Source organism: Aedes aegypti, chromosome 2 (assembly GCF_002204515.2).
Source record: "Aedes aegypti strain LVP_AGWG chromosome 2, AaegL5.0 Primary Assembly, whole genome shotgun sequence".
Taxonomy (NCBI): domain Eukaryota; kingdom Metazoa; phylum Arthropoda; class Insecta; order Diptera; family Culicidae; genus Aedes; species Aedes aegypti.
Genome location: NC_035108.1, coordinates 323,732,873 through 323,757,937, shown reverse-complemented (window position 1 = coordinate 323,757,937; position 25,065 = coordinate 323,732,873). Strand labels below are relative to the sequence as shown.

The window sequence follows — 25,065 nt, the reverse complement described above, 5'->3', positions numbered from 1 at the left end:
GAACACATAAGTTCACTCAGCGTCTTGCCTGCTGGAGGCTCCAATGTTTACTGACTTTGGCGCAAAGCAGTCGCATTCGGGCTCTGCATCAATGCTGACGACTGACACGATCATCGCGCCAACAATTGAACTGTCAAAAACGTTTCATTCGTAGGTGGCTTCGGAGACTGAGAGAATAAGCATAGTATACACCTCACAAATGCTTTGAGGTGTTAAGCACCTAAAAATTCTTGTTACGAATTCATATCGTTATATGGAAGTCCATAGAAAGAAACTGAGACATTTATTTGAATAAAATTAGTATAAATGATTAATGGTGTAGTAGAAGCTTACTTCAATTGAACTGAAAAAATATAATATAATCACACACTACAGAAATCGAAATACACCACATGTCAAGAAGCGTTCCATTTTGATAGCGAGCTTCGTAGTTTATTTAAGCTGTAGCTAGAATGGACATTGAATAGTAAGTACAACTGGGTACAAAATTTCACTTCCTATCCTTACAATTCGGTGGGCCTTAGCTCACACCACTAGTCGAATTTATGTGCTTTTAATTGACGCATCTAAATTTCTTCTAATTGACTATCAATAAGTATCAATTATCAATAATCTTTCTCTCTTTTCGTTCAGGTTTCGTTTCATTTATTTTTCTTTTTTTTTCAGGATACAACGGGTGGAGCAAGCCACTACTCTAGGATGCGAACTACGATTTCAATGGACATTCAACTTATAATTGAGGAAAATCTAACCTTAACTTCCAATTGGTAAGCGAGGAATTCTGAAACGACTTATTTCTGGCTAAACTGTCCCAAATTCACTTGCAATCCTCTGGATCCACTGAGGAGCGATCAATGCACTATTTCCTTAGGCACACTTTTGATCGTCACTTTATCTCAACGCACAATGAGCAACGTGTCTATCGCATAGAGCTTAGTGACATTTTTTTTTTTTCCTGATGGTCCCATTGGGCCGTATTTGGTCCCACCTCCACCCCATACGCTTCGTTAGTAGTTGGGAGGCTTATTGGACGAGTTATCATAGTGATATTTGGTTTTTAATTCATGTTTCTTCATTTTCTTTTTAACTTTCATTCTTGCTCCCGCGTATGTCCATCATCATGATTCATATCAATCCATCTTTGACACATCTTATACACATTCTCTTGAATGAATAAATGCTGTTTGCCTGCTTTACTTCGGTAGGTAGTCGATTGAAGAGTTGGAATCCTTTGAAAAAGAGACAGTTTTGAGTTCCAGTTTTCTTAAAGTTCGGTAGTCGTAGATCCGATGCTGCTCTTGTGTTATAATTATGTATATCCGTTCCATATTGAATATTTTCTGTCAAGTACGTTGGTAGTAATTGATTCTTAATTTTGAATACGAATTCTAATGTTCTTACAATGATCCTCTCCTCGACATTCATCCATTGGAGACACTCACGCATAGTAGCTGAAGAAGTTGTACGATGACACCCTAGTATAAGTCGCATAGACTTGTTCTGTATTTTCTGCATTCGACGTTTTTGTCTTCTGTTGGCAAGGAACAGCACAGACGGACAGTATTCAAAATGTGACGCCACGATTGCTTTATATAGCATGATTTTTGATCCGACATCTAGAAATGAATTAATTCTGCAAATAACACCTAGCTTTTGTGCAGCTTTTCTTATTGTGTAGTCCACGTGATCATTGAATGAAAGCTTATCGTCAAGAATTACTCCTAAGTATTTTAAGTTATCCACTCTTTCTATTTCTTGTCCATCGATATGTAGCGGTTGAATATTTCCTTCCTTAATTTTGTTAGTTATGACTAAATATTTTGTTTTCTTAACGTTGAGCAAAAGCTTTTTAGATTTCAGCCAATTGCTTACTCTGAGCAGTTCTGCTTCAAGTGCATTATACGCCTCAACAAAATCATTAGCGATGATGAATATTACTGTGTCATCAGCAAACATGTTTACTTCACCGTTCGTCATAATCTCCTTAATATCATTCATATAAATAATAAATAACAAGGGTCCTAATACACTTCCTTGAGGAACTCCCAACTCCACGTCAATGGCTGCTGATTCTCTTCCATCATACAAGGTTGTTTGCTGTCTGCCGGTCAAATAGCTTTCGAACCATTTCAAGACTGAACCTCTCACGCCAATCTTGAACAATACCCCTAACAATTTAGTCCTATCAATAGTTTCAAATGCTCGCTTTAAGTCTATAAACACTGCTAAGATCACTTTTTTGCTTTCAATTGCTCGTTTCCACTTCAATAATAATAAATTGAGTGCTGTTTCACACGAGTGATTTCTTCTGAAGCCAGATTGTTCATTAATCAAAATGTTTTTATTCTCTAGAAACTCGCATAGCTGTTCTTTTACGACTAACTCTAGCACTTTTTCGTATAGTGGCAACATGTTGATAGGCCTACGATCTTCTGGTCTCTTTGATTGAGCCACTTTCGGTAAAGGCACAACCAAAGATTTTTTCCAAGATGAAGGAAATTCTCCCCGCATCAACGACTTATTTATAACACATAAAAATACATTCTTTATTGTTTGAAATCCATCCCAAAAGACTTTTGTGCTTAGATTATTAACACCTCCGCAAACCTTTAACCCATTTACTACTTTTTCCAAATTGGTCATGCTTATTTCATGAAATACGTTCCACTCTACAACTCCAATTTGGGGCAACTCAACGTTTCCTTCAACTATTGGTACATCTGGAATACTGTTATGAATATCTTTGATGCTCTCAACGAAAAATTCATTCAATTTGTTTGATTTCACTGTTGCGTCGATTTCATCGCTGGCGTTTTCAAATTCTACTCCTGGATCACGATTTCTGATAGGTTTCATCATCTTTTTCAAAACTTTCCATATTTTTTTCGAGTCACCTTGACATTCCTGTAAGTCTTTGCTTATGTATTCAGCTTTCGTTTTACGGATTTCTATAACGTACTTATTTCTCACCTGTCCTTCTAAATTTGGCATATGCCCTGTCCCTTGATTCCTTCATTCTATGTAGCTTTCCATTGTACCAATTGCAATCGTCATATATTTCAATCTCTTTATCTATTATCATTTCATTCACTGCAGACTCCAAAGAACATCCCAGAAGTGCTGCACTTTCGTCAGTTGAATCAAGCAAATTGAAATCACGCAATTTGTGTTGCAGTTTGCTACAAAATTTTTCCTTGGAATATTGTCTCCAGCTTTTAACGCTAATTTTTGTCGACTGTCTTAGCTGGTCCGTTATGTTGAATTTGAGTCCAATTGTTTCATGGTCAGATAATTTGTCATCTATCAATTCAATAGCAGTTATTCTATCATCATTCGTGAATGCCAGGTCAATCATAGTACTACTTCTAATACTTACTCTAGTGGGGAATTGTATAATTTGTCTCAATGACACAGAATCCATTACATTTTTTAGCTCACGTCTGTCACCTACCTTCATCCAGTTAATATTAAAATCTCCAATTATCAAGTTTGTTCTTTCGTCGTCAAATACGTTCGGCAGCCACGAGTCTTCAAGATGCTGTAGAAATGCGGCATCACTTGCATTCGGTGAGTGATATACTGCACCATAAATCCCAGAAAAATTTCCAGTCGATACATCAATCGCGAGAAACCAATTACCGGCAACTGACTCGTTTGAAATCACTTTTAGTTTGACTCCAGATCTCACAAACATAGTTACTCCCCCAGTGTGCCGTGATGTTGATAGACAATTTATCATAGAATATCCTTGCACTTCTAATTGATTAATATCATGATCACCTGTCAGATGCGTTTCTGTTAATATAGTCACTACGGGTCTTCGTCTTTTCAACAATAACCTTATCTCTTCAATGTGTTTGCATATCGCTACATTCGCATACAACACCTGTACCGATGATTGCTATACACTATAGTCAATCATTTGCCTTTTGCGCTCCTTCATTCTCATATACAGCGGACAACGCTCACTCCACGCACAATGATTAGAATCCGCATCTTTGTCACCATTCAATTTTGATCTCTCGCAGTTAATGCACTTCACCTCAGAAGAATTGCACTCTCTTATCAAATGTTCACCAGCACAACGTGGACAAGCTTCTTTTCTCGCCGTACATTTTACAGATTTATGATTAAATCCACAGCATTTGTAACATTGAACAACATCTAAGGCGTCTACCACTTGGCATCGCTCCCACCCACACATAATTTTCTTTTGTTTCAGGACCTTGTGAAAAGTGATCGCATCAACCTCAATAATTGCATCAAAGTTATCATTATTTTCTTTATCTTTTGCAACAATACTTTTTACCTTGAAATGCTTCACGTTTTCCATAACTTCATTATTTTCGATCAACGTTGTTTTGAGTTCGTCTTCGTTCATTTCTTCATTGATCCCCACTATCTTCAATGTTGGTTTTAAAGTATCGCTCACTTCGACTTCACAGTGATCACACAATTCTTTTTCTATCGTCTCCTTTAACTTCAACATCGCGGAGTGATCCTGTACATCTACAAGAATACTACCATCTTTCCGTGTATATATATCTTTGACCCTAAAGTTTGATGGCTTGACTTTCTTGCTAAGCAACTTTTTCGTTTCACTCGCATTTTTACCAGTTTTCGGTTTGATTACTATTCTTGAGTTTGGTTTCTTTGGTGATACAGCATGAATAGCTTTATTATTATTTTCTTCATTTTTGGAATTCAATGTCTTGGGAGTATCTTTCGATAATACCACAGGCTTACTAATTTTCACAACGTCAGCAAAAGAATAATTAATATTGTTATTCACCACAGTACCGTTTACTGGCGGATTATTTCTATTTTCCATCCTTCCATTTTCCCGCTTAGCCTTACTTGTCGACCGCAAATTATACCGGACAGGATCACAAGTAGGAGTTACAGGAATTTTCCCGCTTTCGACTAATTCTTCTCTAACAATTTTGCGCACCCTAACATCAAAGCCTTCAACAAAATCGAGTACTCTCTGTAGTTTCGCTACACCATGCAACACTTCATTCATTTTAGTTTGCATCTCTTCTGTATCATCAAACTCGTGCAACGCAATACACGTATCACATGCGTATACAGCATTCTTCATCTTCCGAAGTACGTCTAGCTCCTCATGAGTGCCGTTCGGAAAACAATTCCAGTGTATCGTTTCTTTACAACGACCGAAACATTCAAGTGTGTATGGATCCGATTCTAGAATAATTTCATCACATCGCGCGCACAATTTCAACGATGTTTTCTTTTTCACATTTGCCTCTACATCAGAAGCAACATCGTCACCAATCCTCTCACCAAGAGGCATTTTCGCTCTGCTCTGATGAAACAATAGCTTTAACCGAATGATTTGTAGCCTTATAGTTATGTTCTTTTTTCACAGATTATTCAACATATATTTATGAGAATCACACACAAGTCACATAAAAACATAGAGATTCGAATTCTTCGTCAATTGATTATAATTACACTAATATTTTTCACACAAAACACATTAAAATAAAAAGCAAAAATCCAGCGCTCGTACACCATGTACCTAGTGCATCACAACTCATACTGAACTCACGAACACTCGCATACGCTCCTTATACACAGTTTGTTTTTATTTTTTAGCGGAGAAACTTGCACACGCTTTCCAGGCTCATCAAAGTGCATATATTGATAAATATTACCAATTCGAAAAATTTACATCCAGATTGTGGGTGTTTGTGAGACAGAGTGCATATTGTTTCCTCTGAGACTCACAGCGACATCTACACTAGGACATGCATGCCATTGAGAGTGGTTACCGCCACGGTGTACTGTATTGCGAATGTGATATATTCCTAAAACTGACAGCTACTTGACGACGTCATTCCTATCCATCTCGAACAAATTTGTGAAATAAATGATCTAGTGGTCCGGAAGGTATATGGTACGATAGGAGTGACGTCATATGTTTACAATTAAACACCAGTAAAGAGCAGGCTCTTGTTTACTTTTATGCTGTGCATATCGCTATACTCCCTGAGAGCTGTCAAATTTGACGTCTGTCATCACTGACGTTTCGCTTTGAAGCGTTGTTTCGACGCGTCATTTTGAAGGGTGCGTTTGATGCGTTTCTGCTACTTTCGTCGGTGGACAGCTCGACCTATTCAAATTGTTCAGTAGTGCGATTAAGCAGAGATTTACTTTACTGACCATTATAATCAGAGGGATGGTGTCCTATTTTTTCACTATGGAATTTGACAGCTTGAGCTGTGCCTCCTTATCGGGAGCATAATTTCTACTCCAGAATCAAATTCCACTCACACACGTATTTTTTTCGGATGTTTACCTTTTCCTACGAAAGAAAACAGTACAAACATGCATGGAATGCAACAAAATCAGCTAAAGCTGTATGATGGTAATGAGCTAGGCAAGCAAAAGTTTTTTTCGGATAATCAAACAATAAGTAATAGACAAAAAAGGAAGTGTGAATCAATTTATTTAGAATGAAACGCAAGTAATGCGTTGAATTTGTGTGCCGTGGTTCATTTCCCCACATTCGCATCAGCTACTTTGTTGACGTGCACATTAGTATGGGTGAGCTACGCTATCGTTTTATAAGAGGCAACAGAAAAAGCTCCTCGTAGCAATCCCTTGATTATAATACCATTATCCGTAAAACAGAAACAACTAAATTCAGCTTCAATTAGCATTTTAGCTACAATATTCGATATTCATATACGATGAAAACCTTGTACATTTTTAATGTCTGATCAGTATAGAATATTGTAGTATTGTGTGGTCGCCACCAATAACACATGGAGATAGAATCGAATCTGTTCAAAAGCAATTTATCTTATACGATTTACGCAAATTGGGCTAAACAACATCTCTACTGCCATCATATGACGGATCGATGCATGCTCATTGACATTTAAACTTTAAATGAGCGTCACATAGTCACTCTATGAGTTATGATTTCATTTGATGGTATTGTAACGCATCGTATTGATTTCACCAATCTATTATCAAGCTTGCATTGTTACACTCCCAATAGACAGCTAAGAAATCGGAATCTGTTGTCATCAAATAATCATCGAACTGACTATGCAAAATTTGATCTACCCAATCGAATGATACCTTTTTACAATCAGCACTGCGAAGTTATTGGTTTGACCATTTCACGAACTAATTTAAGACAATATTTCAACTCCTTAAGATATAATAATTACAACATAGAATTGAGCAAACAAGATGTCAAGGATTCCCTGAAATCTGCAACACGCAAATAAATACCAATTGGTAGCCACATTATCACGAACAGTAAATTGTCCGTGCTATTTAGGAACTAAGAACCATCTTTTATAGTTGAGCTATATTTCCAGATTCAGCAATACTTCAGCGCTTCCAAGACATTTTTTATGCTTGATCAAGACTTGGAGAACTGTTGAGCAGTGGACAATCCGGTTTTGATTCCAAAACGTAATAAGCAGCCATAAAATATAAACCTTTTGTCATGGAATCACCACAAGCGGGACACATCGGACTTAAATCCAGTACAGCCCGCGGGCCGCAGTTTGGAAAACACTGACTCACACCTACATCGGGTTGTCACTGTCGCCGCAGGCTGGACGGCGCCAAAAACCGACTACGGCGATGAGTTAATTGAGCAACGAGCATGTTTCATTACCTACCTAGCCATAGCCATATAGTCCTCTTTGAGAATGAATGCGGTGCGCTTCCTCGACAGACTGGCGTGTAACGGCGGTGCGGTGCGGTGATTAAAATGAAAGGAATAAATAAACGCATCATCGCCTCGCATGAGCGCGACGACACACCAAACTGACATTGACACTACTAGAAGCGAGTGACAGCGGAGGCAGGTACCCATCCCCCTCGAAGGAGGCTAATAAACATGTCCAGTTTGTTTGTTTGCTTCTCATTTTTTTTTTTGTCGAAAGTGGGAACGATTTTTGAAAAGACTTGCCCAATGATGCGTGGCCACGATAAATGGTTGTCTTTTTTTATTGGATGCGTGTGGCATTTTGGTTCATGAATGGACCGGCATGGAGCAGAAGCATCAAGTTCGTGACTGAATAGAATTGAGGGAACTTTGAAAGCTTTCCTCTATCAACTGTTTGTTTTTCAATACCATAGATTTATTCACGCTTTTTTTTATTAATTTGTTTTGTGCTTTTATCAGATATGATTGAACCCGATCGAATAGGTTAAAGAGGTTTTCAGTGATTCCTAATTAGTTCTTACCAATTACAATTTCATAGGTTTGCAAGGAGTGTCAGAGTTACTTAAGCGTGCTTTAGAAGGCTTCAATAAGTTCAAAGGTGTTTCCAGACATCCTCAGGTATTTCCAATCCTCTTTTGGGAATCCGAAGAGGTTCCCATGGGATGCACTGAGGCCTCAGTGGAGATCTTTGATGAGTCCTCTGTTGAGACCTTTATGGAGACTTTAGAGGAGAATTCCGCGGGGAGCTGATTACTCACCGATCTATACGATGAGGCCTCTGAGAAGACATTTTTAAAGACTCATGCAATGAACTATCGGGAAATCTGGAGACTTTTGTGGAGATTCATGTGGAGTTGGTTATCCTCAATTACATAAAAAGTTTTACTGTACATTAATATCTAATGACTTCTCAACCTCTAGATGATGTTCCAGAAGTATTCCCTCATTAAATTACTGAAAAAAAACTCATAGATGCATAAGATAATGTGTGGTAGATCTGGATGTGTATAAGCAGGCCATGCTTCTGGTGCAGATTATTACCACTAAAGCTGTCAACGAAGAAGCTTCACATTGGCGACGAGTGAACCCAGTTTCGTTTGCGATGGCCATCAGATTTAGGATTATATCTTGGATTATACAGCGGGGAAGAGAGTAAGTGAAGAAAACAGCAGCAGTTTGGACCATTACGATGTATATTGCAAACGAGAATTCCTTCATTTGACGACACCAAATTCTTCTACTATGATGTTCGCTTCAAAGTAAAAAGGCGCTATGTGTAAGTAGGTTCTTAAAAAAAAAAACTTCACCTTAGAAGGGAAGTTGCCTTAGCGGCGGATTCGATCCGTCGGGTCAGGCTGTCGAAAAATAAGTTCACCTTAAAAGGAAACTTATAGCAATAAATGGCTCGCCTTAGAAGGGAGCAGCCGTAGCGACAGTTACGAACTGTCGGGTCCGGCAGAAAAGGAAACAGAGTGCTCGCCTTAGAAGGGGGCAACCGGTGCGGATACGATCCGTTGAGTCCGGTCAATACTGAAATGCTCGCCTTAGAAGGGAGCTGCCGCAGCGACAGTTTCGAACTGTCGGGTCCGGCGGAAATGCTTGCCTTAGAAGGAAGCAGCAGTCATAGCAATGAACACAATCTGTTGGGCTCAGAGGAATCTGGAATGCTCGCCTTTGAAGGGAACAGCCGAAGCAACAGTTCCGAACTGTTGGGTTTGGTGGAAAGTCTAATGCTCGCCTACAAGGGTGACGGGTACGATCCGTAGTATTCGGCAAAAATGTGAACGCTCGCCTCACGTGGAGGCGTTTTAAAAACAAATATAATCAGAACGGTTAGGTCTTGGGAAAATCATCCGAAGCAGCGGATGCAATCGGTTTGGCTCAAAAACAAAAGCATGACAATATAAGTAAATGAGTTGATTCAAAAGTTGAGTAACTTTTTGAAATACTTAGCGATACGTGATGCAAAAGATCTTGAACACAGTTCACCGATGTTGTAAATACCGTCCGACGGTAGGTGAAACATTGTTGCTTCAATTATCTGCTGTATAAATTGCTTCGATCAATACGGAAAAAGCACAACTTGTGTTAAACAAAAGGAGATGTGGTAGATCTGGATGTGTATAAGCAGGCCATGCTTCTGGTGCAGATTATTACCACTAAAGCTGTCAACGAAGAAGCTTCACATAATGTATAAAGACTAACTATGTAGAATCGTTATAAAAGGATTGATTTCGAGAGACATCGGTTTATTGGATTTTAGTGAAATCATTGAAAGAATTTCTGAAAAAAAACCTCTAAAATTCCAAGTTGGATTCACAAAAGCACGATGGATATCAGAACGGTATCAGGAGCGTGAAAAGTAGAAAGACACAAATATAGATAGCAGAACAACAAAAATAGAGGAAAGGAGAAAAAAAGGGAAACAGAATAATGCAGAACTGGAAAGCAAAGGAAGAGAATTGGAGCAGGAGTTCAACAAAGGGGGTATGAAGAATAGACAGGAAAAAGTAAAAAAAAAAATGAGCGGAGTCTAAACAGAAGACATTTTGGGTTGAGGAAAAATAATTGAAGAAAGGAGAAGACGAAGGAATTTGGAGAAATAGAAAACAAATATTGGAGCATAGAAATGGAAATCAAAATATGCAGAATAAAGCAGAATTAGAACACCGCTTGAATGATTGTGAGGAAGAAAAGAAAAGTCCAAAAGAGTCGAGAGAGAAAATCAGAAGAAACATATATGAAGCAAAAAAGTTAAGAAAATGCAAAGAAAAGGAATGTAGTTCGTGATTGAATCGAATTGAGGAAACTTTGAAAACTTTTATTTGTCTACTGTTTGCTTTATTCTTGTTAATTCAAAATGCTTTGTGCTTTCATCAGATACGATCCATCTGGATCGAATGAGTAAATGGGGGTTTCAGTGGTTTTTAATCAGTTTTTACTAATAAATATTTCGTAGGTTCTCTAAGAGTATTCAGAGGTACTTGAGGATGTTTCAGAAGGCATCAATAAGCTCAAAGGTGTTCCCAGAAATCTTCAGATGCTCACAATCCTCTTTTGGGAATCCGAAGCGATGCCCAAAGGATTCATTGAGGCCTCTGTTGAGACCTTAGAGGAGACTTCCGTGGAGAACTCTGTGATATTTACTTCTCTACGGGGAGGCCTCTGAGAAGACTTATGCGTTGGACTATTGGGAAACCACTTTGGAGACATTTGTGGAGATTCATGTGGAGTCAGTTATCCTCTATCAGGAAAGTCTTATTGTGATCCAGCTTTTCTTGTTTTCGTTCAAAATTTGAATTCATATTGTGTTTTGCGAAGCTCAAAGCATTAAATAACGCTCCTCTTCTAAATTCTACTACATTTAGTAAAACAAAATACTACTATACATTATTATCGAATGACTTCCCGAGGCAACCTCTGGAGGAAGTTCCAGAAGTTTTCCCTCATTAAATTACTGAGAAAAAAAATTAAAGATGAATCCTCGTAAGAGTTTCAAAAGGTTTCTCGTGAAGAATTATAATGAAAGTCTTGGAAAGATTTCGAGAGAAGTCTCTGAAGAGGATTCTATTGGAATAATTTCTAAAGCAAACCCTCTTAAAATTGTAGGTAGAATTCAAAAATAAATATTAAAGCAGTTTTATGTTTAGCTTATTTAAAGCCTTCAGGTGAAGATGAATCGAAGCCAAAGTTCAAAATTTCAAGAGCACGGATCTGGGGAACCAAACATTCGTTTAAGCTGAAAACTTTCGCTGAAATCGATTGGTCACTAGCTGGTGGTGACCAATCGATTGGGTTTTCAGCTCAAACGGATGTTTGGTTCCCCAGATCCGTGCTCTTGAAAATTTGAACTTTGGCTTCGATTCATCTTCACCTTCAAGGTAAGGTGGATATCAGAACGGTATAAGAAGCGTGAGAAGAAGAAAAATAACAAAAGAGGAAAAAACACAAACATGGATGGTAGAAGAACTAAAACATAGGAAAGAAGAATAAAAGGGAAACAGAAAAATGCAAACGATTGAAAAAAAAGAATACAAAGAAAGTAGAATTAGAATTCCGCATGAATGATTGTGAGGACGAGAAGGAAATGTAAAAAAAGTCCAAAAGTATTGAGAGAGAAAAAAAGAAGAAATGAAATATATGAGGCAAACTAGTTGAATAATGCAAAAAGAAGGAATGAATGTGAAAAGATAACTTAGAAGAGATAATCTGTCAAGAAAAACGTAAAAAGAAGAGTTCAAAGATGAAAACAACAATTCATGAAGACTTTTTTAGAGACCTCTCAGGAAACCTCGGTGGAGACGTTGGTGAGGATTCATATAAAAATCCCTGTGGGGTTCCCTTAAGCTTTTTACTGGATACAGTTTATTATACCTTTGTATGTTTCTAACGTGAAACAGCGTTTCCTCTGTTATGCACACAATTGAAATTAATGTTACCCTTTTTGAACCTACAAATACAAAATTATGTCTCAAATTATTTTAACTTCCTTTTCTTTCGATGAGGCAAAATTTTGTTGAATATGAATCTCTGGAGTATTTCCCATTGAATGTTGAGGATTTTTTGAATCAAACATTGAGAAAATGTCTAAAGTCTTCCGGCAAGGAACTCTCAGAAAAAGGCATTAAGGATTTTTTCAGCAAAAGTCCCAGATTTTATTCTGGAAGGAATTCCTGAGAGTGTTTTTAGAGCAAACTTTTGAGTTACGCCAAGTAGAACACACAGAAGATCTTAGAGGAGCGAGGGAATAATTTTAAATTATATGAATTTGTCGTTACGTTAATCAAGAGCATTCGTTGTATGACATGATTAAGGATAAGAAGCTTTCAATGAATATGAATATTGATATACATATTCATATTCATTGAAAGCTTGAATTAAATTTGGCTCAACGATAGAAGAACAGAAGAAAGAGAGGTTAGTGGGAAAAAATGAAAGAAAGAAGTTAGAGTACGAAAAATTGAAACCAAAGTCGAAAAAAGTTTGAGTCGAGGGAAGAGATGGCCGAAAACAAAGAAATTGAATGAGGAAGAAGTGTAATAGTAGTTCAATATAGGAAGAAGGAAAATGAGAATCAAATGTAGAAAGAATAGGATCTTGAATAGAAGTTGAATGGAACGATAAGAACAGAAGTTAGCTAAATAAAAAAACTTGTAGATATGGAAGCCAAAGGCCAATAAATTTTGATACAATATACGGAAGATCGAGTAGTAACTCCCACTTTCAAATCTGTGCAACAACTCTCTTTCATAAAAAAATCTCAAAGATTGCAATCAACCACTCAAAATCACATTCCTACAATGGGCACCTATCTCGACCAACTGCCACTTGAGCACCCATTTATCCACAAGTGGCCAATAGGGCACATTTTATGGGCCAATACTTCATCGCCACCGTCTTCGTGTGGGCGGTTTCGTTCCCTACCATCAATGGACACCCTGCATTCGTAACTGCCATCCAGCATAAGCGCGTTGGCGTTCGAACCAACCAACAGTCAATTCAGGAAGTGCTCGCCAACATTTCGCTTGATATTAATCTTTTCATGTGCAGGAAAAATCTCTGCATATCTTTCTGCACGTTTTTTTTCCTGGCAGTCGTGTGCAAAAACTCATTAAAATCATTAAAAGGACCCCATCAACGCCGCCGAGGCTTGACTGGCAACTGCTGCTCCGGAGGCTCTGCTGGGGCGTGAAAATTAGCAAAACCCATAAGGTGTCACGTGCAACCGAACGCAAAAACCTTTAGTCGATGCTGTAATTAAAGGATTTCTAGAGCAAAATACACACCTGGAGACGGAGACAGTGTTGATTTGCATAGACGTGAACCGCTTTTCAAACGGTGACGTGCCCGTAATGACTAATAGAGATCGGACTCGTCGTGCCCAGGAGTTGCCTTGCTAGGGTCTCTCGACGACTAATAACTCATAGTAATGAGCACATTTGAAAGTGAAAAAATGCACCTTTCTTCGGACCTTGGCAGCCATCAGACTGGCACCGACGACTGTCAGAAGAAATGAAACGAAAAGTGCAGCCAAGTGATGGAACGGTTGGTCGTCCACTTTGCCTCCGAGGAAGGCATTAGGAGGCACCGAGGAATGGGGTTTCTTTGATAATAACGGTTACTTTGATAGTGCGGGTCTAATAACTCACTGAATGAAAAAAAATAGGATTTAGATCTTAAATCTCTTAGCGAAAGGCATTTTTTTCAAATTGAAGCCATTGTTGTAACCAAAGTAAGATATTTTAATATGACGTTAAAGAACTCAAGTATGGTATGCAATGCCATATTTGACTTACTTAATTGGGTTGTTGAAGGGTATAAAGATTTATACATATTCTGAATCTACGTTAAAGAAAGAACCAGAACTCAATTTTCCAAAAAGTTTGGTGCTCTATCTTGAAAACGCGTTTGAAGTTAATTTGAAAATCACTTTTAAATCACATCTCGCTAAATAACCCACTCTCATTTATTAAAAAAAAAAACTTTTTCATACATAAACTTGTTATAGCGAAAACAGAATGTGAAATTTATCAAACTTTCTTTCAAAAAACTGTCAAAGTAACCACATTTTACGGTCCCTAGCATTGATTCAAAACTGGCATATCCCCCGCAGCAACTCAAACGCTGCGGACGGTCGGTGATCTGTTTTTGCGCGTTAGGGCTTCTGTCGGGCTCCCCCCGAAGGCGGAAAAGGCTCCCCATAATGTTCGATGTTTGGCACGTGAGCATGGGTGATGGGTTCATATCAATCATAGCTGCTAAGGCTGGGTGGGGCTCGGAGATAGTACAGAGGTACAGAAGAGGAAGATTTATGGACCAATTCGTTAGTGATGAGGGATGGAGAGCGTGTGCTAGTGGTGCTCATTGCACTCCGGTACGAAGGTGAGGAGAGTTTACTTGTAAATTGCGGTGATAAATGTGCCTGTGGCGGTCTGTAAAGTTATCACGATGGATTTATGGTGACTTTGTATGCTCTCGTCAGTGTTTCTTTGGCGAATTCAGACAAAGTCCATCAGAACACAATCCCATCTAGAAAATCTGTCAGGTATACTTATAGGAAATTATCCAGAAGATTTTTCTAAGAATTCATTAGGGATTCTAATAAAAATAATTCCAAACTACAACATGAAAATATTTGAAATATTAAAAATCTGCAGGGAAACATTTAAAGCGAAACATAGGCTGACTGTACATGTATCGCAGTGGAAAAATATTGGTAGAAGAGTAAATAAATTCAGTCGGTAAATAAAAATCGTCGGCATTCATTATGCCGAGCTACTCAAAGGTTGGTTTTAGTAAGGACAAAAATAATATATTTAAAACTATATAAAATAGGAATAAGGCTTTATGTAGTGACAAGCCACCCATAGTTTGTTTGAAAATTACTTAATCGCAATGTTGTATGTGTTACCATTAGCATGAAACGAGCTCACCAGTTTGTAATCCATTGTCGACTGAACACGAATAGCTTTTCGCCCTCGCATAACGCAAACCGGAACGATTTTTACTTGATTCCGTTGCCCACCCGAAAAGAGCATGAAAGAGAATCAAAAGACCACACACAACTCTCTTCTGAGAAATACTCCCTTAGAATACGCATAGAGAGTTTCTCCATCATTTACAGCATATCTTTGAAAGTTGTTATAAGTTAAAAGTTTTTCATCGTAAATTTGCAGCTTATTTTATAGCTTATGTTCCAAAACCTTTTTTATCACTTTTATTTTTTTCGCTTTTTTATATATTTTTTTGTGTTCCTTCCTTTGTGTGCCTTACAAACTAGGATTTTTTACGAGCTCGGCTGTGAGAATCGCGGTTTCCCAATTTTAACCGAGATTCAGCTAACAAATTGTCCAGTTGCTTAGTAACGAAGCACGTTCAACTGATACCCGGCTTTTATTTCCCGAGATCCCAGGATATTTACTTGACGTCTACTCGACTGTGCAAATATAGGTTAAAATTAGCCGAGATCCGGCATTCTAAATTAAGTGTGTATGACCTGGGAGGTAGGTAAATTTCAAATTCAAAAAGATTCTCGACAAATAAGATTTGAACTCGTGATCCTTAGCAGCGATCTTGCTACTGAGCAATTCCACCGAACATGACGATTTTTTTTTAAATTTAATTTTTGTATTTTTTGAATCGCCTAAAAATTTGCATACAGATTCTTTATGACCAAAAATGCCATTTTGCACTTTCAGACCGCCATTTTGAAAATGCATAGCAAACCTTTAAAAAACTGTAACTCGAAAACGGTTTGTCCGATCGATTTGAGATCTTCTACAAAGTTGTAGGTATTGCTTAGGACTATATGCACGGTAAAATAAGTTACAGATTATTTTTCATTTCAAAAACAAAATTTTAAAATCGATTTTATTCAGAAACGCAGTTTCGATTTATTTTATTTTTGGATATGTTTTAGGGGACAACTTATGTGATTTATTGCACAATGTTTCAAAATGGAAGAATTAAGGACAAAAAAGTTATGATTTTTTAAAAAAATACAGATTTTGAAAAAAAATCGAAATAGAGGAAAACAATATTTTTTATGTGATTATTTGAAAGTACAGAAAAATTGCAATTGAAAAGTACTTAAGTAAAAAGAAATATTTTATTTTGATTGAGTGAATCGTAGCTGAATTGTTTATTGTTTGATCAAAACCTATATACTAAAGTATTTAAAAAAGTAAAAAAATATAAACGAAATTTTCAAATGAAAATTTGAAGTTCATTGTTCTTTAAAACCGCAAAATTGATGTTTTTAATTTTTGGATATGTTTTGCAGCATATTGTTTGTAATTTCTTGCACAATGCCTCAAAACGGAAAATTTTTGGATAAAAATAAATTATTTAAAAAAAATAAATAAAACGAATTTATGTAAAACGATATTCTTGAACTGATATAACTCATTGCGAAAAAATGATATTTGTATAGCTTCACGCACAACAAAAACAAATACCTCTGTAAAACGCCTCATTAATCCACAATATAATGCTGTATCTTCTTTCGTAGCACGTCAATTTCACAGGCAAATAAACGTCACCTACAATCACTGAACAATCACTGTTGATACAACACTAATGCTCTCACGGTTTCAGACTTACCTTATAAACTACATAAGTACTTCACACCACGAAGTTTTTGTACCGCATTTTTTTCAATGATGATTGCTACAGTGATAAAACTTGACAACATAGCGCATTATTTTTGTACCCATGAGGTACGTTTAAAAAAAAGCATCGTTTTTCTTTTATTCATTTACCATGTCCAAATGTATGGGTATGGGAAAAACGTGTTTGCTCATCATACCTACTAACACAGGCAAAAGAGATAAAAACCCTTGTGGAGCCTGTTTAGTAGAATGCCTGTAAATATACAAAAAGATGAGTAGTACTGTTCATTTTAATTCTACTATTGTATCCTTCGACAGATACGCGTATTTCAATCTCAACTGTAAAGCCGTCTTCAGTGTTGTGTACTTGACTTGACTTGGTTTGTGTGGTTGAAATCAAAATAAAATTTTCCTGAATGGAGAAACATGAAATATGTTTGCAAAGGGCTTATTTTTCTTTTTTTATTTGAAAATTCAGATAAGTATGAGTATATCTCGAAATTGATGCAACCTAGAAAAATTTTACTTAAGTACTCTTCCAATGCATTTTCTGTACTATCAAATAAACACATAAAAAATATTGTTTTCCTCTATTTAGATTTTTTTAAAAATTTGTAATATTTTATAAAATTATAACTTTTTTGTCAATAATTCTTACATTATGAAACATTGTGCAATAAATTACATAAGTTGTCCCCTAAAACATGTCCAAAATAATAAAAATCACAGATGAATTTTCATAGAAAATCGATTTTAATTTTTTTATTAAAAAAAAATCTGGCATTATTTTTTACCGTGCATATTTTTTCCAAATAGTCCTAAACAATACCAACAACAACCGCAAAATATAGGGGGAGATCCCCCAGTACCGGACACTTAAGCCACTAAATTCATAATTCGAAAAATATTGATTTGATGGGCTCGTGTTACCCATTTATGATAAATATTATCATTTTTATAGTGTACAAAAATAAATTTGAAAATATAAATATGAATTTTGACATTGAGTTTTGATGATGTATTTTAGTACCAAATTGATCGATCTTGAAAGGTGGCACCCAATACCGGACACGATCTGGAAATGCCTCGAATTCTGTAAATTTGAACATCATTGAATGTGTACACTATAGAAATAGTTTATAATTACCAATTCAATGCAATTGCGACATTTACAAAAATAATTTGAATTTTTCTCAGTTTGCAAGATGCCTATCAAAAACCTCTTTCATATATGATGAAAAACAGCATATTTTACGATGTTGTTATGAATTGTTCATTCTTCTTAATTTTATTGCTTGTTTGATACCATGGTCGACGGAACCCATGAAAAATGAAAGTATTTTGAGACACTGATGCAATAATTACAAAGATATCATACAACAAATCAAGCTGTCCGAAACTGAGGGACAGGAGGTGCTTAACCAAAATTGTAATTTGTCCATATTTACTTCAAGTATGGTACAAAATACATTCATACTATCAAATTAGGATTGTGTTCGATCATGCTTGCGGGATCCAAAGTATTTTTTCATTTTCAAAATAATTACTAAATAGGCTCAAAATTAAGAAGATACGTCAATTTTTTAAAGATTTTCAAACTTTTCTACTTTTTTTAAAAAGGGATGCATATTTCAAGGATGTGTTTTTCTACGCAAACATTAGTCTACACAAAAGCTTTCTTTTCTACTAATACACCATCTTGATTGGACCATGATTTCTCAATGTTTCGACTTTGTCCGGTAGTGGGTGCTGTCCGGCACTGGGGGATCTCCCCCTATCCAAAAATTAAAAACATCAATGTTGCGGTTTTTATGAACTATTAGCTTCAAATTTTCATTTGAAAATATGGTTTATATTTTTTACCGTGCACTCTTTTTTCAATACTTAAGCATAAATGTTTTGATCAAACGATAAACGATTTAGCTACGATTCGCTCAATCAAAATATTTTTTTTACTGGAATGGAGAAACACGAAATATGTTTGAAAAGGGCCTATTTTTCTTTTTTTATTTGAAAATTTTATATAAATATGAGTATATATCGAAATTAATGCAACCTATAAAAAATTTACTCAAGTACTTTTCGATTGCAATTTTTCTGTACTTTCCAATAATCACATAAAAATTATTGTATTCCTCTATTTAGATTTTTTTTTTCAAAATCTGTAATTTTTTTAAAAAATCATAACATTTTTTGTCCATAATTTTTCCATTTTGAAACATTGTGCAATAAATTACATAAGTTGTCCCCTAAAACATATCCAAAAATAAAATAAATCAAAACTGCGTTTCTGGAGAAAATCGATTTTAAAATTTTGTTTTTGAAATAAAAGATAATCTGTAACTTTTTTTTACCGTGCATATTTTTCTCCATATAGTCCTAAGCAATACCTACAACTTTGTAGAAGATCTCAAATCGATCGGACAAACCGTTTTCGAGTTACAGTTTTTTAAAGATCCGCCATGCATTTTCCGATACGCCCTTCTAAAAAAATAAGGCAAGGTTCAAAATGGCGGTCTGAAAGTGCATAATGGCATTTTTGGTCATAAACAATCTGTTTGCAAATTTTCAGGCGATTCAAAAAATACAAAAATAATCGGGTTTGCCAAACGGCGTGGAACCGCTCTACTATCTTGTAATTTTTAATGTATTTTTGTATATAAATAGTTTTATGGAGCTTTAATTTAACGTGAGGTGAGAATGGGCCAATTAACATACATTTTTCATTAAATAATTAATTTCTATTATCAACATTTGCAAATACATGCATTCTCATAATTAAAAGAATTCATTTCAATTTTCGAATGTTGTTCAGCAATCAATCAGAACACACACATTTTTGGTCCAATCTCACGCCCAACGACGGTAATCAAAAAAAATGTTTTCAGTTTGTAGGCAATAATAATTTAATGTGATATTAGAAATTATACCAATGAAGAAATTAATAAAAGTCTCATTCGATTGATTCCAATCAAATTAATTCAAACGATTGCTCATTACCTTACACAAATAGAAAAATTTTAATCATACTGTGCAAACATGCACAAGTATTAATTTTCTTTTACCCCGACGACGGAAGGCAAATCGATAAATCACAACTATTCCAATCGTTCGGTTCGGCACACATGTACATTATTTTCATACATCACTTCTAATTACACCACGGACGACTTGGACTGCAGCAGTCATTCCTCAATGTCTACCGCAAAATGGTGCACCGGGCACCCACAGCACAGGCGTCACCAAGGCAGCTTGAAAGCACTCACTACGAACATCGAAAGGAATTTGTACCTTCACCCTGTAGGTACTGCTGCACCTCTGCTGGTGGCCTCTGTTCGAAAAGCACCTGTTGCAAACTGCAATAAGCCGCCATGTATGAGCAAATTGATACAAACAGTGCACCTTCAAACCGTAAATCATATTTCTTCTAAGAAACGCGAAGTCCGCTCCAAACGAACGGATGAAGGAGAGCCGATGATCTTCACGGGAGGTAAGATCGTTTGGGTCAAACCTCAAAGCTCCAGCGCAAACTCAGAAGCTTCGGCAGTGCGTATGCCACGTTCTGCCAGGATGTCACATTTCTCGCGTAAACCTCTAATTATTATTTATTGAAAAATTGATATTTATTTGCTGAACGCACCGAGCGGCGGTAAAAGCATTTTATGGACAACGTTTACCTCCGACAAACCGTCGATTTTCCGTACGTTGTCGGTAACAATGATGATCGCTCGAAAATCTTGCTTCAGAGCATTTCGTTCCCCTATGCTCGGATTCGACCCTCGATATATTGCACAGTGGGCAATAATGGATTCAATCCCGAAAATTTTCTGAAGCCAGTGATATAAAACTGTGTCGTATACCTGTTTCTCGCAAAAAAAAAAGAAATATAAAAAGACACGTGAAATTGATTGTTACTTCTAGAAAACATCAAATACAATCAAATGAATCCGTAGATTACGACAATTGTGGGAAATTTATGACTGATTATGTTCGGATATAAGGGGTAAAATGGGGTATTATCCTAGTATACACAGACGAATATGATCCAAGATAGCTCGTCGGTATCTATTTAACAGAAACAATGTTTTTTTTTTGATCGTAGATAAGCAGCAATAATTTGAATATACTTAATTGATCTGATTTTGTATGAACCATAAGTAAAAAGGCTAAAATGGGGAAAAATTGAGCAGTTTCCGAAGTTTGCACCAGTCTCGTCTTATCATCGATTGATCCCTCGTGGTTTTTTACACGAAATAGTTTTAAACCAGCGGCAATTTTGGGTCCTTTTTTCTCCACTGTGCATTGTACGATAGGCACTACAGTTTTATGACCACAAGGAAGCCATATAGCGTTTGCGAAAATATGAAAAATCTGCGTTTAGATGTGAGCCGCCATCAAAGGCAGGCCAAACTATGAGGAAACGCTTTAAAAAATGTTAACGCTCCGTTGATCCGTCGATATCGATATTGGCTGCGAACGGACGCCGATTGGCCGATGGCTGGCCGGCCAATTTCTACACAAACGATTAGTGCGCTCGATTGCACTTTGAGGGGCACTACTACAATATTGATGTGTGAAGTATGCTTTTATGCTGCGGTGTGTATTATTTATGGCCCGGTGCTGGGCTGTTTTGTCAGAAAGGTTACTGAAATTGAGGCTATTAATGCGATGTTTAGTTGGGGTTCGATCAAGCGAGTTTGAGCAGGGAGGAAATGGTTTTAATAGTTTTGAAGCTTAAGGCTTTGAATCTGACTGGACATCAAAATGGGAGCCAATAAAAATTCAAACCCATTACACAAAATATTTGTCACTTTTCTGAACTTATTTATCAATTATAATGTTAGAATAAGTAACTATAGGTATGTTATGTTTCATTTGCTGAAATTAGATATGAGTAAAACTTACAGCTGTGTTTACCTATCATTTTTGAGATTAATGAATTTGTGATTCATGTAAGTAGTAGTAATAGTATTATTTTTTTATCTGATCTTTATTAAAGGGCGAACACGAAATTATTGCGACACATTCAACAGGGCATAACTTTTTCTACCATTGGGTAAAAATCAACCAAATTTTTTACACTTTCTCATTGATGCTGTCAAACTCGAAGTCGTGTTTTTCGATTCAACGAAAATGGAGGTGAACCAACGCGAGTCGAGAGAACAAATTCTTTCCAAACACCTGGAATTTCCTGACCTGTCGCACCGGCAGTTGGGAAAAATGTTGAACATTCACCATTCAACCGTCTCCAGAGTGTTGAAGCGGTTCCAGGAGTGGTTTGACATTGGAGACGGCAAAGGCGCTGGAAGAAAACCGAGACCGGAGAACGAAAAGATGGAAGGAAAGGTGAAGCGAATGATAAAAGCAAATCCTAACGTTTCAAGCCGTGATTTGGCTAAAAAGATCGACATGTCGCAGAGCTACGTCCAGAATGCAAAGAAGAGCGCTGGACTACATACATACAAGGTACAGATCTTCCCAAACCGCGATGAGCGGCAACAATCGACTGCTAAAACTCGGGCACGGAAGCTCTACGAGTAGATGCTGACAAAATATGGCTGCTAAGTGATAGACGACGAAACGTACAGTAATACCTCGATATAACGTAACTCGATTTTTATTTTCGTTACGTTATATCGAGGTTACGTTATATCGAAGCAAAATATTTTTTTTTTCTGAATTTCGTTCATCATGTATTGTTTGGTGAGAAAATGGGTTTTACATTGATATTATTGAACTAGCAGGCATTTTCAGTTTATCTCACATATTTTTTTTAAATATTTTTCCGTATGAAATTTTCTTATATTTTTCTTTTTGTTTTATTTTTTACTTTTACTTTTTTATTTCAGTATTCCCTGATGAAATGTATAAGGAAAAAACTTTGGAGGAATCCTTGAATACTCGGAGAAACTATACAATAAATTCATAAATGAGATCTTTCAGAAATCTTTAAAAATGTTAATGTTGAGCAATCCATGAACATTTCTAGCAAGCAGGTATGGAATTTCAAGAATTTTGTTATGAGGAACTTGTGGTAAAACTCTTAAAGCAAATCTTTTTGTAATTTCTGAACAGAATTTTAGAATGAATGTCTTTGAAAAATGTTTTTTTTAGAATTCATGAAAAAATCACTAGAAAACTGTCAAAAACAAGAACTATCTTCGAGTAATTTTTCATACGAAAGTTTCTGAATGAATACGTTGTGAATTTTCGGTAGTATTTTAGGAGAGATTTCTGGAGGATCTCCGGAGGAGGATGCTCAGTTTTTGGAATCCCTGAATATATTTTTGTAATAAAAAAAAATCCATAGAAAAATTTCTAGACTTATCGTCTTCAAGAATTACTTGAAGAACCCAATGAAATCATTGGAATCTTTCTTTAGAAATTCGTGTTGGAATCAATGAAAAGATTTCATTTCACATAGAATCCTTGAAGAACCTCAAGTAGTATATAGAATGGTTTCTGCATAAATATTTGTAAAAAGTTCTGCAGAAAATCATAATTAAATTGGTGGAGAAATGCCAAGAATACCTGTACGGTTTTTTGAATAATTTGTAGAGCAATCCAAGAATTATAACTAGATTGTTCTTTAAAAAAGGCCGCTGGAAGAATTCATGAAAAAATGCTGGAATAATTTATAAATTTCTAGACTCCGGAAAAGTATAAGGTATCATATGTGGAATTGTTTGTAGAATGCATAGTTGAATCCACTTTGTATCCTGGAGAAATAACACATGAATATCTGGAGGGTCAACTTGTCGAATTTCTGGAATATCCCTCTCGGAATTATTTTAAGAATAGGTTTTAAGTTTATACATGAATACCAGGACAGTTTAAGATAAACCCATGGAGCAATTATTGTCGGAATATCTGGAGGCATCCTCAGAATCCGTCGAGAAATTTCGATATCGATTTATGACTGTATTCAGTGATAGTAAACGCTTGAATTGCTTTGATTTAGTATTGGTTGGTGTTTGAATCTTGAAAAATGTTTAAACCATGTTTTGATAAAATTGTAAAAATAAATGGGGTCAAAAAAAAAGTTACGTTATATCGAGGTGAAAATTACGTTATATCGAGTTACGTCATAAAGAGGTTACGTTATATCGAGGTTACGTTATATCGAGGTATTACTGTATATAAAGCCGAATTTAAGCAAATTCCGGGGTTTGGAGTTTTTCAACCGGCAAGAGCAAGTTCGATGTGGACGACAAATTTGAGAATAAAAAAATGTCGAAGTTTCGCCTCCAAATATCTCATTTGGCAGGCCATCTGCTCTTGCGGACTGAGGAGTAAGCCTTTCGTTACAAAGGGCACAGTAAATGGCGAGATCTACAAATCTGAGTGCCTCGAGACGCGCCTTCTGCCGTTCTTGCAGCAGCACGACGAAACTCCGCTATTTTTGGTCATATTTGGCATCATGCCACTACTCTAAAAGTGTCCTGGAGTGGTATGAGACCAATTCTGTCCATTTTGTTCCAAAGGACATGAATCCGCCAAAACTGTCCGGAGCTGCGCCCGGTGGAGCAGTACTGGGCAATAATGAAGCGGGAGCTTCGGAAGAGCAAGAAGACAGTCAAAGACGAGAAGGACATATTAAGAAAATGAAAAAAAAAAAAACTGAGAAACTGGTACTGGATTGATACTGTAAAGACTTTGATGGAGGGCATCAAGCGAATATGCATTCAATTTTACACTGAAGGCTCCATCGATTAACTTTTCTTTCGATTTTTGAAGTACCCTGAAATTTTGGTTTGATTCTAAAACATTATAAGAAAATTGGCATGACATTTTCGGTGTCGCAATAATTTCGTGTTCGTGTTTATACAACCAAACTCTTTTTTACGGTTCCTCTTTTCACGCCCCTCCTTTCACGCTCCAAATTCCAACTTACGCTCCTTCTTTTATGCTCGAATTTCCAAATAACGCTCCCTCTTTTTACGCTCCAAAAATTCCAACCTACGCTCCTGCCTGATAACGACCCACAAGAATCAATGTAGTATGCGTATTCTGGGAAGAGGCCCAGTAGTAGATGACGGAAATTGATGTCCGACGCCATTTTGGAATCCGAGATGGCAACTTCCGGTTTGATGTCTGACGACATTTTGGGAACGAGTTGGTGACTTCTGGTTTGTGAAAATCATTGAAAATACAAGCACTATTGGTATTTTTCGAACGGAATCAATAAGTAGATGTCGGAAATCAAACTCTGAAGCTATTTAGGATTCCAAGATGGCG

General features: G+C 36.6%; 1 protein-coding gene across 3 annotated transcripts in view; it reads right to left on the bottom strand.

The window, feature by feature from the left end:
* LOC5577732 (mucin-2) overlaps window positions 1-25,065 on the bottom strand; it is a 608,111-nt gene that overhangs the window by 138,830 nt on the left and 444,216 nt on the right. The gene's annotated exons all lie outside the window — the stretch shown is intronic.